This window comes from Hylobates moloch, unplaced genomic scaffold (assembly GCF_009828535.3).
Source record: "Hylobates moloch isolate HMO894 unplaced genomic scaffold, HMol_V3 SCAFFOLD_21, whole genome shotgun sequence".
NCBI lineage: Eukaryota > Metazoa > Chordata > Mammalia > Primates > Hylobatidae > Hylobates > Hylobates moloch.
The window spans coordinates 22,628,709-22,641,997 of record NW_026652296.1 but is presented as its reverse complement, the minus strand read 5'-3'; positions in this window follow the sequence as shown (position 1 = coordinate 22,641,997).

The following is a 13,289-nucleotide window of genomic DNA, read 5'->3' as shown; positions in this document are numbered from 1 at the left end:
TCTTCAATGGGGGAAAGAATGGCCTCTTCAACAAACAGTGCTGGAACGACTGAATATTCACATGTAAAAGAATGAAGTTTGACCTCTTCTTCACACCATAAGTAAAAATCAATTCAGAATGGATCATAGACCTAGAAGTAAGAAGAACAACTATAAACCTCTTCGAAGAAAATATGAGTAAATCGTCATGACCTTGGTTTCGGCAAAGCCTTCTTAAATATAACAGCAAAAGCACAAGCAACAAAAAAGTACATAAATTGGACTTTCTCGAAATTAAAAACTAGAAATTCTTCATTTGGACCCTATAAAAAAGGAAAGACGGCCCCCTCCCCCAGAATATTTGCAAATCATGCTGCAAGGTTCCAAAGCGTAATGAACATTTGACTACCTGTGAAGTGATGAGCCAGTTATTGGGCTATAACTGTAAACTCCTCCCCGCTCCCCACCATTTATTAGCCACAATAATCCTGTGACTTCACAATATCCCCACTTTACAGATAAGGAAACAGAGGCTCAGAGATGTTGTGACTTGCCCAAGAGTGTGATGCTGGTATAGATGGAACGGGGATTCAGCCCCAAGTCCCTCTTGTCTCCAGCTCTCTTTCCATCACCCTGTATTGCTTGTTGGAGAATGCCAGACGTAGAAGATCTGCAGCCTTGTTTTACGCCAGGGGAAACTGAGGTCCAAGAAAGGAAATACTTCTCCAAGTTCCTGCTGCCGCCTCCTGCCTCCTGATTTGTTGCTGTTTGTTACAGCAAACTACAGGGAACCTATACGGTAAAATCTTACTCATCTGGGCCTATCTAATGCAAAGTTACATGAACAATCATCTATTTTAAAAGAAATAATTTGATTACTCGTGAAGTTGTGAGGGAAGGAATGTTGGGCAGTAGAAAGGACATTCAAGTTTATAACCTGAAAGATGTGAATTTGAGAACTGACTTGTACTTTATTAATTCTGGAATCTAGAATACATGACTACGCTGTGCCCCAGTGTCCTCATCTGTCACATGAGAGGGTTGTGCTTTACCCACCTCTCCCACTGTGGTGGGGGCTCAGGCAAGATGGGCAATGCCACTGGGCTTCAAAGATGATGGAGTCAGCACAAGTGTAGTAATTGTTTTATGTCAAAAGGACTAGGGCTAAAGTTGCTGAGAGGTAGAGCTCTTTTTGCTTCTCTCTCTCTCTCTTTCTCTCTATAGAAATATTACTGTTTTAATTTAATGAGATGGCCGGACGTGGTGGCTCACGCCTGTAATCCCAGCATTTTGTGGGGCTGAGGTGGATGGATCACCTGAGATCAGGAGCTTGAGACCAGCCTGGCCAACAGGATGAAACCCCATCTCTGCTAAAAATACAAAAATTAGCCGGGCGTGGTGGCAGGCACCTGTAATCTCAGCTACTCTGGAGGCTGAGGCAGGAGAATCGCTTGAATCCGGGAGGCAGAGGTTGCAGTGAGCCAAGATCACGCCACTGCACTCCAGCCCGGGCAACAAGAGTGAAACTCCATCTCAAGACATAATTAATTAATTAAATGAGTCACTAAGGATTGCTGATCCATCATGGGCAAGTGGGTACTGCTTAAGTGTTTGAAAACTTCTTTTATTTTTTACTTCTTTGAGACAGGATCTCACTCTGCCAGCCAGGCTGGAGTGCAGTGGCACAATCATAGCTCCCAGCAGTCTTGAACTCGTAGGCTCAAGCCACCACACCCGGCTAATTTTTAAAATTTTTTGTAGAGATGGGATTTCACTATGTTGCCCAGGCTGGTCTTGAACTCCTGGCCTCAAGCAACCCTCCCACCTCTGCCTCCCAAAGTGCTGGGATTACAAGTGTGAGCCACCACACCTGGCCTGATAAGTTCTTATAAGTGGGTTTGGCAGTCTGTGAGAGCCTGGCTTGTTGATGGTGGTGTGCCTTTCCCGTAGCTAGTGCCTGAGTCAGCAAACTTACCTGTTCTTGTAAAGAAAGCTGGACTAGAACACAGCCCCGCCTATTTGTTTATGTGTTGTTTGTGGCGGCTTTTGCCATACAATGGCAGAGTTGAGTGGTTGAGATGAAGGCTGTATGGTGGCCCACAACGTCTAAAATATTTTGAGCACATGACACCTGTTACCACCTCCAGGGGAAGCAGTCCCACTGCACAGAGGATAGCAAAGCATACTAATGCCTGCCACTAGGAGCGGCAGTCCAAGAATGTCAACCTACTGCATGGTTTGCAGGTGCTGGGGTTGCCAAGAAAGCCACTTGCACAGGCCTTGGATGGCACAATGCTTTATTCACTTAGAGAAGAGACAGAGCAAGATCAGCCTCAATAGTGAGCATCCAAAAGCCAAAATTGACAAATGGGATCTAATTAAACTAAAGAGCTTCTGCGCAGCAAAAGAAACTACCATCAGAGTGAACAGGCAACCTACAGAATGGGAGGAAATTTTTGCAATCTACTCATCTGACAAAGAGCTAATATCCAGAATCTACAATGAACTCAAACAAATTTACAAGAAGAAAACAACCCCATCAAAAAGTGGGCAAAGGATATGAACAGACACTTCTCAAAAGAAGACATTTATGCAGTCAAAAGACACATGAAAAAATGCTCATCATCACTGGCCACCAGAGAAATACAAATCAAAACCACAATGAGATACCATCTCACACCAGTTAGAATGACAATCATTAAAAAGTCAGGAAACAACAGCTGCTGGAGAGGATGTGGAGAAATAGGAACACTTTTACACTGTTGGTGGGACTGTAAACTAGTTCAACCATTGTGGAATAAGTGTGGCAATTCCTCAGGGATCTAGAACTAGAAATACCATTTGACCCAGCCATCCCATTACTGGGTATATACCCAAAGGATTATAAAACATGCCACTATAAAGACACATGCACACGTATGTTTATTGCGGCACTGTTCACAATAGCAAAGACTTGGAACCAACCCGAATGTACAACAATGATAGGCTGGATTAAGAAAATGTGGCACATATATACCATGGAATACTATGCAGCCATAAAAATGATGAGTTCATTTCCTTTGTAGGGACATGGATGAAGCTGGAAACCATCATTCTCAGCAAACTATCACAAGGACAAAAAATGTTCTCACTCATAGGTGGGAATTGAACAACGAGAACACATGGACACAGGAAGGGGAACATCACACACTGGGGCCTGTTGTGGGGTGGGGGGAGCGGGGAGGGATAGCATTAGGAGATATACCTAATGTTAAATGATGAGTTAATGGGTACAGCGCACCAACATGGCACATGTATACATATGTAACAAACCTGCACGTTCTGCACATGGACCCTAAAACTTAAAGTATAAAAATAAAAATAGCATCAGTCCCCCATGGCCAGCGGGTCTCACTCAGGAGCCAGTGCTCACTATTGCACTCTTGCAGCCCTCCTTTTGTGCTGCAGGTGAGGGACTCTGTTCCTGTTCCCTCTCTGCCAGGAACACATATAGCAGTGGGCTGGCCAGGTGTCATATGACACCCGTGTCTAAGCAGACTAAAGAAGTACACATCAGCCAGGCGTGGTGGCTCACGCCTGTAATCCCAGCACTATGGGAGGCCAAGGGGGGTGGATCACCTGAGGTCAGGAGTTTGAGATCAGCCTGGCTGACATGGTGAAACCCCATCTCTACTAAAAAAATTAAAAATACAAAAATTAGCCGGGCGTGGTGGCAGGTGCCTGTAATCCCAGCTACTTGGGAGGCTGAGGCAGGAGAATCGCTTGAACCCGGGAGGCGGAGGTTGCAGTGAGCCAATATCGTGCCATTGCACTTCAGCCTGGGTGACAGATCAAGACTCTGTCTCAAAAAAAAAAAAAAAAAAAAAAAAGTATACATCAAGCCCAGAACAGGAAAAGACATTTCCAAGAGAGGTGATATACCCAGCACAGGCTTTGAGGGTTCTTTACTTTCCTGTATGGAAATGGTCCAGGCCAGAGGCAGGCTCTTATGCAATCACACAAGGGCCGGCAGGCTGTGTCTGCCTTTCCCAACATCTTTACTATCTGTCCCCTTACAAGAAAGAGTTTGCCGATATCCAGATTAATGTGATATGCACTTCAGCCCGCAGAGATCATGATGGCTTCTGAGTTATTGGGCTCTGAATTAATGAGGTTTCTGTGTATTTCCTAACATGTGCTCTTGCAAACTCTCAGACACTTCGATCGGGCAGTTCTCCTCTCCTTGGCCCAGGTGCCCACTGTGTCATTGTGGCCTGTCAGATCTGCATCCGGGCTGAAAGCCAGGTTACATGCATTCTGTTTCTGTGGATAGGATCTCTGTGACATTGCCACCCTGGAGGATTTGTTTCTACTTCAATTAAATCAGATTAGTCCACTCACATGCTCTTGTCTTGGGCAAAGAGCCCTGAATTGGGAACCCAGTTGAAGTCCCAACTCCATCACTGCAGAACTGGGTGACTTGGGACAAATCACTTCTTGGCATGGGGCTGACGTATTGGGAAGGCTTAAGTATTTCCACATCTCCCCGGAAGCCTCCTCCCCATGTTTAACATGAACAACTGCAATTGAGAGACAGCACTGGGATGCTTACAGGCAGCAGCTCCAGACCCAAGTGATCTGAGTTTAAGTCTGGAACTCATTACCTAACCTGCTCTTTGGCCAAGTGACTTCACTTCCCTGTGTCTTGGTTTCATCATCTGTACACTGGGAAGGATAATAATAGGCTCTATCTCATAAGGTTATGGGGACTTCATGAATTGCTATTGCTCAAGTAACAAGCTATATATCTGCCAAATCAATACAAGTTGTTTGCTGATACAGAACAATCTGTGCAAACTCAGAGAGTGACAGCCTGAGATGGGGCACAGCTGCACCCAATCAGGAGGTCCTGGAGTATGAACTGTGTCCGCTTAAGGTCACAGCTGTTGTAAGAAGATCCTGGAGAAGGACCCTGGCCAATTGCAGGAGGGTGGCCAGGCCTCAAAATCAAGTTCTCCCAGGAAGGAATGGATGATGGGGAACAGTTTAGCCTGTAAGTGAAGAAAAAGCAAGGACAGTGGGGCTCAATGGCTGTGGATGAAGATGGAGCATAAAAATGGTTCTTGCCTTGAGGATAAAACTGGGGCAAGAGACGGATGTTCCAGTGGGGAGGGCTTCTGCCCCATGACCAGGAACACATGTTGCCACCACCGAGGCTGGCTGACCCTTCTCGGCTGGGGTGCTGTAAGGAGCTTCTTGGTTAAGGTGCAGAATGGGATGAGATGAAGCATATAAGGCCCCTCCCAGATCCAATAGTCCAGACTAATATTTCTGTTGGCTTTGAGATTGGACTGCTGATAAGTGTGGTAGGAACAAAGCCATTGCTATTTTAACATTCCAAACTTTGAAGCTTGCCAAGAACTTTATAAAGAGTGTCTGCTCAAATTTCCCAGGCCGCCTCCTGATGAAGTTCTCAGTGGCCTGACATTGCTATGAGACCCTCCCCGCTTCCTCCCATGGATTATGACACAGGGATGGTGGTGACAGCTCCTGGCAAGGTCAGGAGTCAGCTCAGCCTGGCCTGAGTCATGGGAAAGCAATTTATATGAGAGCCGTCATTGCTTAAGAACCCAAAGTAGGTAGGACCTCCAAACTCTCTTGATATTTGCCATGGTTGCCTTTGAAACCTCAAAAGGCCATCCAGACCTGGCCCCTAGTTTACCCGGAATGCAGTGGTGTCTGGACTTTATTTGAATGGGCTGCAAGTCTGTAAAGTCATTCCTAGTGGTAGATTTCTTATCTCCTCAGCCAAAACAAGCACGGAGAGTTCTGATTATGAGGCAATAAAGTTTATTAGGCTCTGGGATTACATTATAGCATGACCTGTTATACACAGTTTCAGAGATGATGTGGTTCCAGTCAAGCTCCCCCGACCATCATCTACCCGGCCAACAATGGAACAGACTGGAAGTGAACTCCTGGTCCCTGGAGGCAGGAAAAGAAGCCACTTACCTGGGAAGTATGTTATAGAGGGTATTCTGCAAACTCAAGTAGAAGAGGGGCTGCAACCTCCAATGCCTACAAAGGCTGAGAAGGCAGTGAGGAGGAGGGAATTTGGCCCACTTGGACAGGAGAGACAGATGGCGTGCCTGCCTCTGCAGACAGCCACTGCTCAGGTCAGCCAGGTGTCAGCATGCCGGATTGCATCACCAGATTGTCCGATTTTTCTAAGAAGAAGCTGAAAACCTAGATTTGTATGTAAGAATCTCTCGATTTTAAATGTTGGAAACAAATTTGGATCTTTCTGGAACACCAGTTTGCCACTTTTGCAAGTAGAGTTACTCTCTGCTGAGTATCTAGGGCAGGAGTCTGCGCAGCTGACCGTGGTCTCAGTAAGAACTCCTTGTATAAGAAGAATCTGTTAGCCTTGGGTCACAGTCTGTAGCTTTCTTCAAGTTAATCCTGGCCTGCCACCTGCAGCCTTGTGTGGAGACATTGGCCTGAGGGTGAAGGGGCCTTGGTTCACCCTCAGGTGGGTCATTAGTTCAGCAGATGACCTGTGTGACCTCAGGAAAGTCTCTGTCCCTCTCTGGCCTCAGTTACACCTTCTGGAATTAGCCTAACATGTCTCTGGCCCCTGCCAGCTCAACCAGTATAGGCCTCCACCTGGGAGAAACCCACAGTGGAGAGTTTTCCAAAGCAGAGCCGGTTCTTGATTTGGGGTAAATGATTGTTTTCTTTCTTTCCTTCTTTCTTTTCTTTTTTTTAAATTTAAGAGACGGGGTCTCACTCTGTTGCCTAGGTTAGAGTGCAGTGGTGTGATCATAGGCCACTGTAACCACAAACTCCTGGGCTCAAGCAATCCTCTGGCCTTGGTCTCCTGAGTAGCTGGGAGTACAGGCAAGCACCACCACGCCCAGCTAATTTTCACATTTTTTGTAGAGATAGGGTCTTCGTATGTTGCCCAGACTAGTCTCAAACTCTTGCCCTCAAGCAATTCTCCTGCCTCGGCCTCTCAAAGTGTTGAGATTATAGGCTTGAGCCACGGCACCTGGCCTATTTTCTAGACTGATTGTGCATCTTTAGGTATTTCCAAAACTGAGAAAATAATTTACCAGAAAGGAGGCTTCCCAGTGACTTCCAGCCTTTGTGCCGATGGCTGATGGAGTGACCTGTTAGCATTTGTCAAATGCCAGTGGTGAAGGTTAGGTGGTGACAGAAGGTAGATGGGGCTTGTGACTGATGGAAAACAGCAGGTGAGGGGTCACCCCAGAGGCCCGACCTCTCATCTCTGTCCTTACTGACTGCAGCCTGGGTAGTCCTTCCTGACTCTGGGCCTCAGTTTCCTCCTCTGAAAATGAGAAAATCAGTTTGGCTGGATGGTTTCTGAGTCCCCTTTGAGCCCTGGAGTTCTGTGATTCCAACGAATTTATGTTCAAAGTTGTAGTTTTATCAGCTGCACAAGGACTTAAATCTTTTTTTCAATTCAACAGATGTTTCCCCTTCCTTCCTCCCTCCCTCCCTCCTTCCTTCTTCTTTCCTTCTTTCCTTTCTTTTCCTTTTTTCTTTTCCTCTCCTTTCCTTTCCTTTCGTTTCCTTCCTTCCCTCCCTCCCTTCCTTCCTTCCTTCCTTCTTTCCTTCCTTCCTTCCTTCCTTCCTCTGCCTTTCTTTCTTTCTCTCTTCTCTTCTTTCTTCTTACTCTGTCATCCAGGCTGCAGTGGCACGGTCATAGCTCACTGTAACCTTGAACTCATAAGATGATCTTGGAGATAGCTCTTCTGAGGCCTGCCAACAGGTAGTAAATGAGCCTGGAATTGGACCCTCCACCAGCTGAGCCTTAAGATGACCACAACCAAGGCCAACACCTCATGAAAACCCTTGAGTCAGAACCACCCAACGAAGCCACAGAAACAGAGAAACCACAATTAGTTCCAGCTGCTAAGTTTTTGGGTCATTAGTTCAGCAGCAATGGGTAATCAGTGCAGCCCTTCTGCCACGAGCTGAGCTCTTGGGGCTGGGGCTGGGAAGGGAAGGGTTAACCCCAGAGCCCAGACTTCCAGGTGGGTAGCAAGGTTAATGCCTCCAGCTTGGGGGACCATTCATCACAGAGTTACCCAGTGGTTCAACCAGCGTTTGGGTCTGCCGCCAGCTGGGCCTCCTGTGGCGCCTGTCAGGGCAGGAGCATTCTGTTGTGGGGGGCAGGTGGGGGGAGAGGAGGGACATTCTGGAAACTGACAGATTCATTAGCAGCTTCGCCTCCCTGCATCTGCCCGTGATGCACCAGCTGCGAGTAGAGCCGGCACAGCTGATCGGCCTGTGTCCCTGGCAGGGGTCAGGGCTGCCTTAACTGCTCAGCTTCCGGCCCTGGGCCTGTGGTTTTGAGTCCAGAGGGAGGTGTTGAGGAGCTCCCCTAAACCCCAGAGACTGCTGATAAACCAGGCCCACATGCACGGCGCACCTCCTGGGTGATAAGGCCCTGCCATCCCCATCTTGTTTAATCCTCATGGTAACCCTCCCAAAGTAGGCATGCCCATCAGCGCCATGCTGCAGGAGGAAACCGAGGCCCACGTTGGTGCAGCTGGAAAGCACAGAGCTCTGTGACTCCAGAGGCCGCCTGATCATCCGCTCTGCTTCCTTGGCCCCACCATGGGGAGCATGATGGATGTGGTACCTCCGTGGTTTGGGGGAGCTGCTTCGAGGAAGAAGGTGGGAGATTGAGGAGGCAGGGCTCCTGACCCCCTTACTCCGCGCTCCACCGAAAGCAGCTCTACTACTCTGTGCTGAGCCATTAGGGGATCAGGTACAATTTTGTTTGGAAGACAAGAGTTAAAAAAACAAAACCAAACCAGGTCACGCAGTATTTCACAAATGCGTGGTCTGAACAGAGAATGTTCCAGTCCCAAGTCCCCATATCATGTGACCTGAGGAGCCAATAATAACCCCTCTCCCCTGAGGAATTATGGAGAATTCAGTGAGGTCAAACAGGCAAAGCCCAGAACACAGTGCCAGGCACACAGTGAGAGCTCATTGTGGTGGTGGTAGTGGTGGTGGTTCAAGGAAGGATTCGCTTTAATCAAAGGGGCCTGTGGTATGGAGAAAACATTCCTCTAGGCAATAGGGCGCCTTTGGAGGCTTCTAACAGAGTGAACTCCCTCAAGTTTGTGTATGGAGAGGCCTCCAGCCCAATGCCCACCACACGGGGAGCTGTGTTCTCTGCCAGAAAACTTGAAATGGGAAGATAAGCCTAGTGGGGCGGGGTTGGGGAGAGGGAGGAGAAATAACCGTTGTGGGTTTTCTGTGAAAGCAGAGCCTAGGGGAGGTTGAATGGACAGTGACAATATTAGGGATCGAAGTGGAGCCATAAATCCTGGCTCACTATCCCCAGAGAACCAGACGGATCAGGTTCACTTTAAGAGGAGCCAAAGGAAAGAAGAGAGGCTGGCTCCCAAGGTGAGAAGAGCTGAGGTCCAGCATGGGGAAGGACCAGCCTCTCCCTCTGAGTCCAGGTTCTTTCTCTGGCACTCCCGGAGGCAGCCCATCCCGTCCCTGCATGAACCCTGCCGGTAACAGGGAACTCAGTGACGTGTGCAGTAGCCTGTTCTCACAAGGTTCATCTCTGGATGTTCAAAAGAGCTTCCTGCCTGCCGAGTGCAAACCTTCCCCTAGAAGCTTCACTCAATAATTCAGTAAGTCTCTGGGCACCTACCATGTGCCTGCCCTCATGAGCAGGGAGCGACATAGCATTGAGCATGACAAAGTCCCAACTCTCAAGGAGCTTAGGTTCAGCTGTAGGAAGGCAAATATTATACAATGATATCACGTAATGCCAGATGATAATAAGTGCTATGGCAAAAATTAAAATAGAGTGACATGACATAGTGACTACCCTTGATAGGGTGGACAGGGAAAGGCATGAAACATTTAAGGGCAGGCATGAATGACAAGAAGAGACTAGCTATGGCAGACCATTTTCCAAAGATGGCTTCAACAGTATCTCCCATCACACCCGCTCTTATGCAGTGTGACTCACCACCCCTTCAGCAAGAGATGGAGTCTACTTCTCCAGCCTTGATTCTGGGTGGGAACTGTGATGGCTTTGACCAATGGAATAAGGCAGGAGTGATGCTGTGTTCTTTCTGGATGTAACTTTTAACTACTCCAGTAGCTTTTGCTTCTGGTTTCTTAGGACTCTCTTTCTTAGGCCACTTCCTCTTGGAATCCAGCTGCCATGCTGGGAGAATTCTAAGCCACATGGAGTGGCCGACCATGTAACTGGGCTGTCAGCCAACAGCAAGCATCAACTGCCCACCATATGAATGCTCTGTCTTGAACATCCAGCCCTCGAGCCTTCAGATGCCTGCAGCCCTATCCCCCATCTGACTGCAACTGCAGAAAGAAAAACTCAACTGGACACAGTCAACCCCAGAAGCATAATAAATTACTGTTTTGTTTTTGAGATGGAGTCTTGCTCTATCACCCAGGCTGCAGCACAGTGGTGTGATCTTGGCTCACTGCAACCTCCACCTCCCAGGTTCAAGCAATTCTCCTGCCTCAGCCTCCCGAGTAGCTGGGACTACAGGCGCCTGCCACCATGCCTGGCTAATTTTTGAATTTTTATTGGAGACGGGGTTTTACCATGTTGGTCAGGCTGGTCTCAAACTCCCAACCTCAAGTGATCTACCCACCTCGGCCTCCCAAAGTGCTGGGATTACAGGCGTGAGCCACTGCGCCCAGCAATAAATTACTATGTTATGTCTCTAACTTTTAGAGTATAAGAAATAAGTAGAACACCACGATCCTAAACAGAATAGTTTTGTGCAAAGGCCCTAAAGAGGGAAAGAGTTTGGGATATTTTGAGAAATCAAAAAAGTCCAGTTTGGTTGTAGTAGAATGGGTGACTGGGGAACTGACAGAGAGAGGCAGGAGTGCGCCAGACCATGCAGCTCATGGTAAGGACAACAGGGAGACATTGAATGGCTAGGCAAGGGCGTGCATGATTGGATTTATGTTTGAGAAACTCCCTCTGGCTGCAGAGAGGAGAATGAATTCTAGGGGATTGTGGTATTTTTTAATAATGTTGAATTTGGGGAGGCTAATATTTGTTTTTTATTTATTCATTTTTTTAGAGACAGGATCTCATTCTCTGTCACTCAAGCTGGAGTGCAGTGGCTTGATGATAGCTCACTGCAGCCTTGAACTCTTGGGCTCAAGGGATACCCCCACCTCAGCCTCCTAGGTAGTTCAGCCTCATAAAATGAATTGGAGTTTATTCACTCTTTTTCTATTCTCTAGAAGAGATTATCAAAGATGAATGTTAGATAGAACTTACCAATGAAGCCATCTGAGGTTGAAGTTTTCTTATGGGAAGGGTTTTAACAACTGATTCAATTTCTTTAATTGTTAAAGGACTATCTAGGGTTTTTTATTTTGTCTTAAATCAAAATTGGAATGCTATACTTTCTAGTATGTTGCTTATTTCACTTAAAATTTCAAATGTATTGGATCAAAATTTTTCAAAATAGCCTCTTTTTTCTTTAATGTTGGCAGCATCTGTAGTGATGTCCATTTTTTATTTCTAATATTTTTTGTGCCATTTCTCTTTAATTAATCTTCATGGATATTCATCTTTTAACTGGAGCGTTTGGTCTTTTGATATTTAATATAATTTATCAATGTATGTGGGTGCAAACCCACTAGCTTATTTTGTGATTTCTCCCCTCCCCTCCCCTCCCTCCGTCCCTCCCTCCCTCCCTCTGTTCCTTCCTTTCTTCCTTCCATCCTTCCTTCCTTCCTCCCTCCCTCCCTTCCTCCTTCCTTCCTTTCTTATTACCCCCCACTCCCTTTCTCCCTTCCTTCCTTCCTTCCTTCCCATTTTGAACTGACTACCTTTTCATTCTATTTCCCCTCTCCACTAGTTTGGGGATTACGCACTGTTTTTATTCTTTTAATGTTATCATTGAAATTACAACATCAATATTTAACTTACTGAAGTCTAAATATAATCAGTACCATTGCTCTTCTTCTGGGCCTTAGAACACTGCTACTCTAATTTGACATATATGCCATAGTTTTGGTGTATTCTAATTATTTTTTTAAAAAGATAAACTCTACAAGACATTAATGTTATTGTTTTATGTAGTCACTGCTCAGCTAGACTGGCAGATGGATTGATCAGTTTCTTTGTTCTTCACTTCTCCTTTCATCTCAAGCCTTCCATCAGGGTTCATATTCCTTCTACACAAAGTGTACACTTTAACAAGTTTCAACAAGCAGAATATGCTCTATTCTTTTTTGTCTGAGCATGCCTTTATTTAACCCTTATTCTTGAAGTACATATTGATGAGCATGGAATTTTAGTTGGATAGTTAATTTCTTTCAGCACATTGAATGTATCATGTTACTATCACCTGGCTCCGTTGTTGCTGTTGAGAAGTCTTCATCACTCTGTCATTTCTTTGAAGGTTATTTTTCTTATTTTCTGGTTGCTCATTAGATTTTTCTCTTTGTCTGTGATGTTTTTTCTGCTTTACTGTGATGTCTAGACATGGATTTACTCTTATCACTTTCCTTGAGATTTGTTGGGATTTTTGAATTTGTGGATTAGTATCTCTCATCAGTTTTAGAAAGTTCTCTGTCATTATTTCTTCAATTAGTGTGTCTGCCCCATTTTCTCTCTTGTATTTTTCTGAAACTGCTATTAAATAGATGTCAGATATTTTCATCCTCTCTTCCATGTCTCCCAACTTCTCTTTTATGTTTTACACCTATCTACTTCTCTATACTATATTCTGGATCATTTATCTTCTGCCTCACTCATGTTTTTCTTTAGCTCTGTTTAATCTTTTATCAAACCCAACCATCGACTTCTATGTTTCAGTTATTGTATTTTTCATTTCCAGAAGTTCTATTTGGGTTTCTTTATTTTTTCAATTATTAAAATTGTTGTAAAATATACGTAACATAAAGCTTACCATCTTAACCATTTTTAAGTTTACCGTTCAGTGGTACTAAATACATTCATAATGTTGTGCAACCATCAGTATTTGGTTCTCTTTTAATTCTGCTGGGACTTTTCATGGTTTCTGTTCCCAGTAGATATTTGTAAGGTAACATGCCTTCCTTCCTGCGGTTCCCCATCTAGATTGCTAATCCTCACTTAACTGTACCCATCCTCCTAAATCTGGAGGTAAGTCTCATCTCCTTTGAAAACCTTCGGCTGGACAGTCATGGTAGAAACTAAAGCCATCGTTGTTTAATCATTTTGTGTTTACTCAAAAAACAAAGAAACAAACAAAATTCTATTAAGTTCTAGGCTATTCTCTAGGGCATGC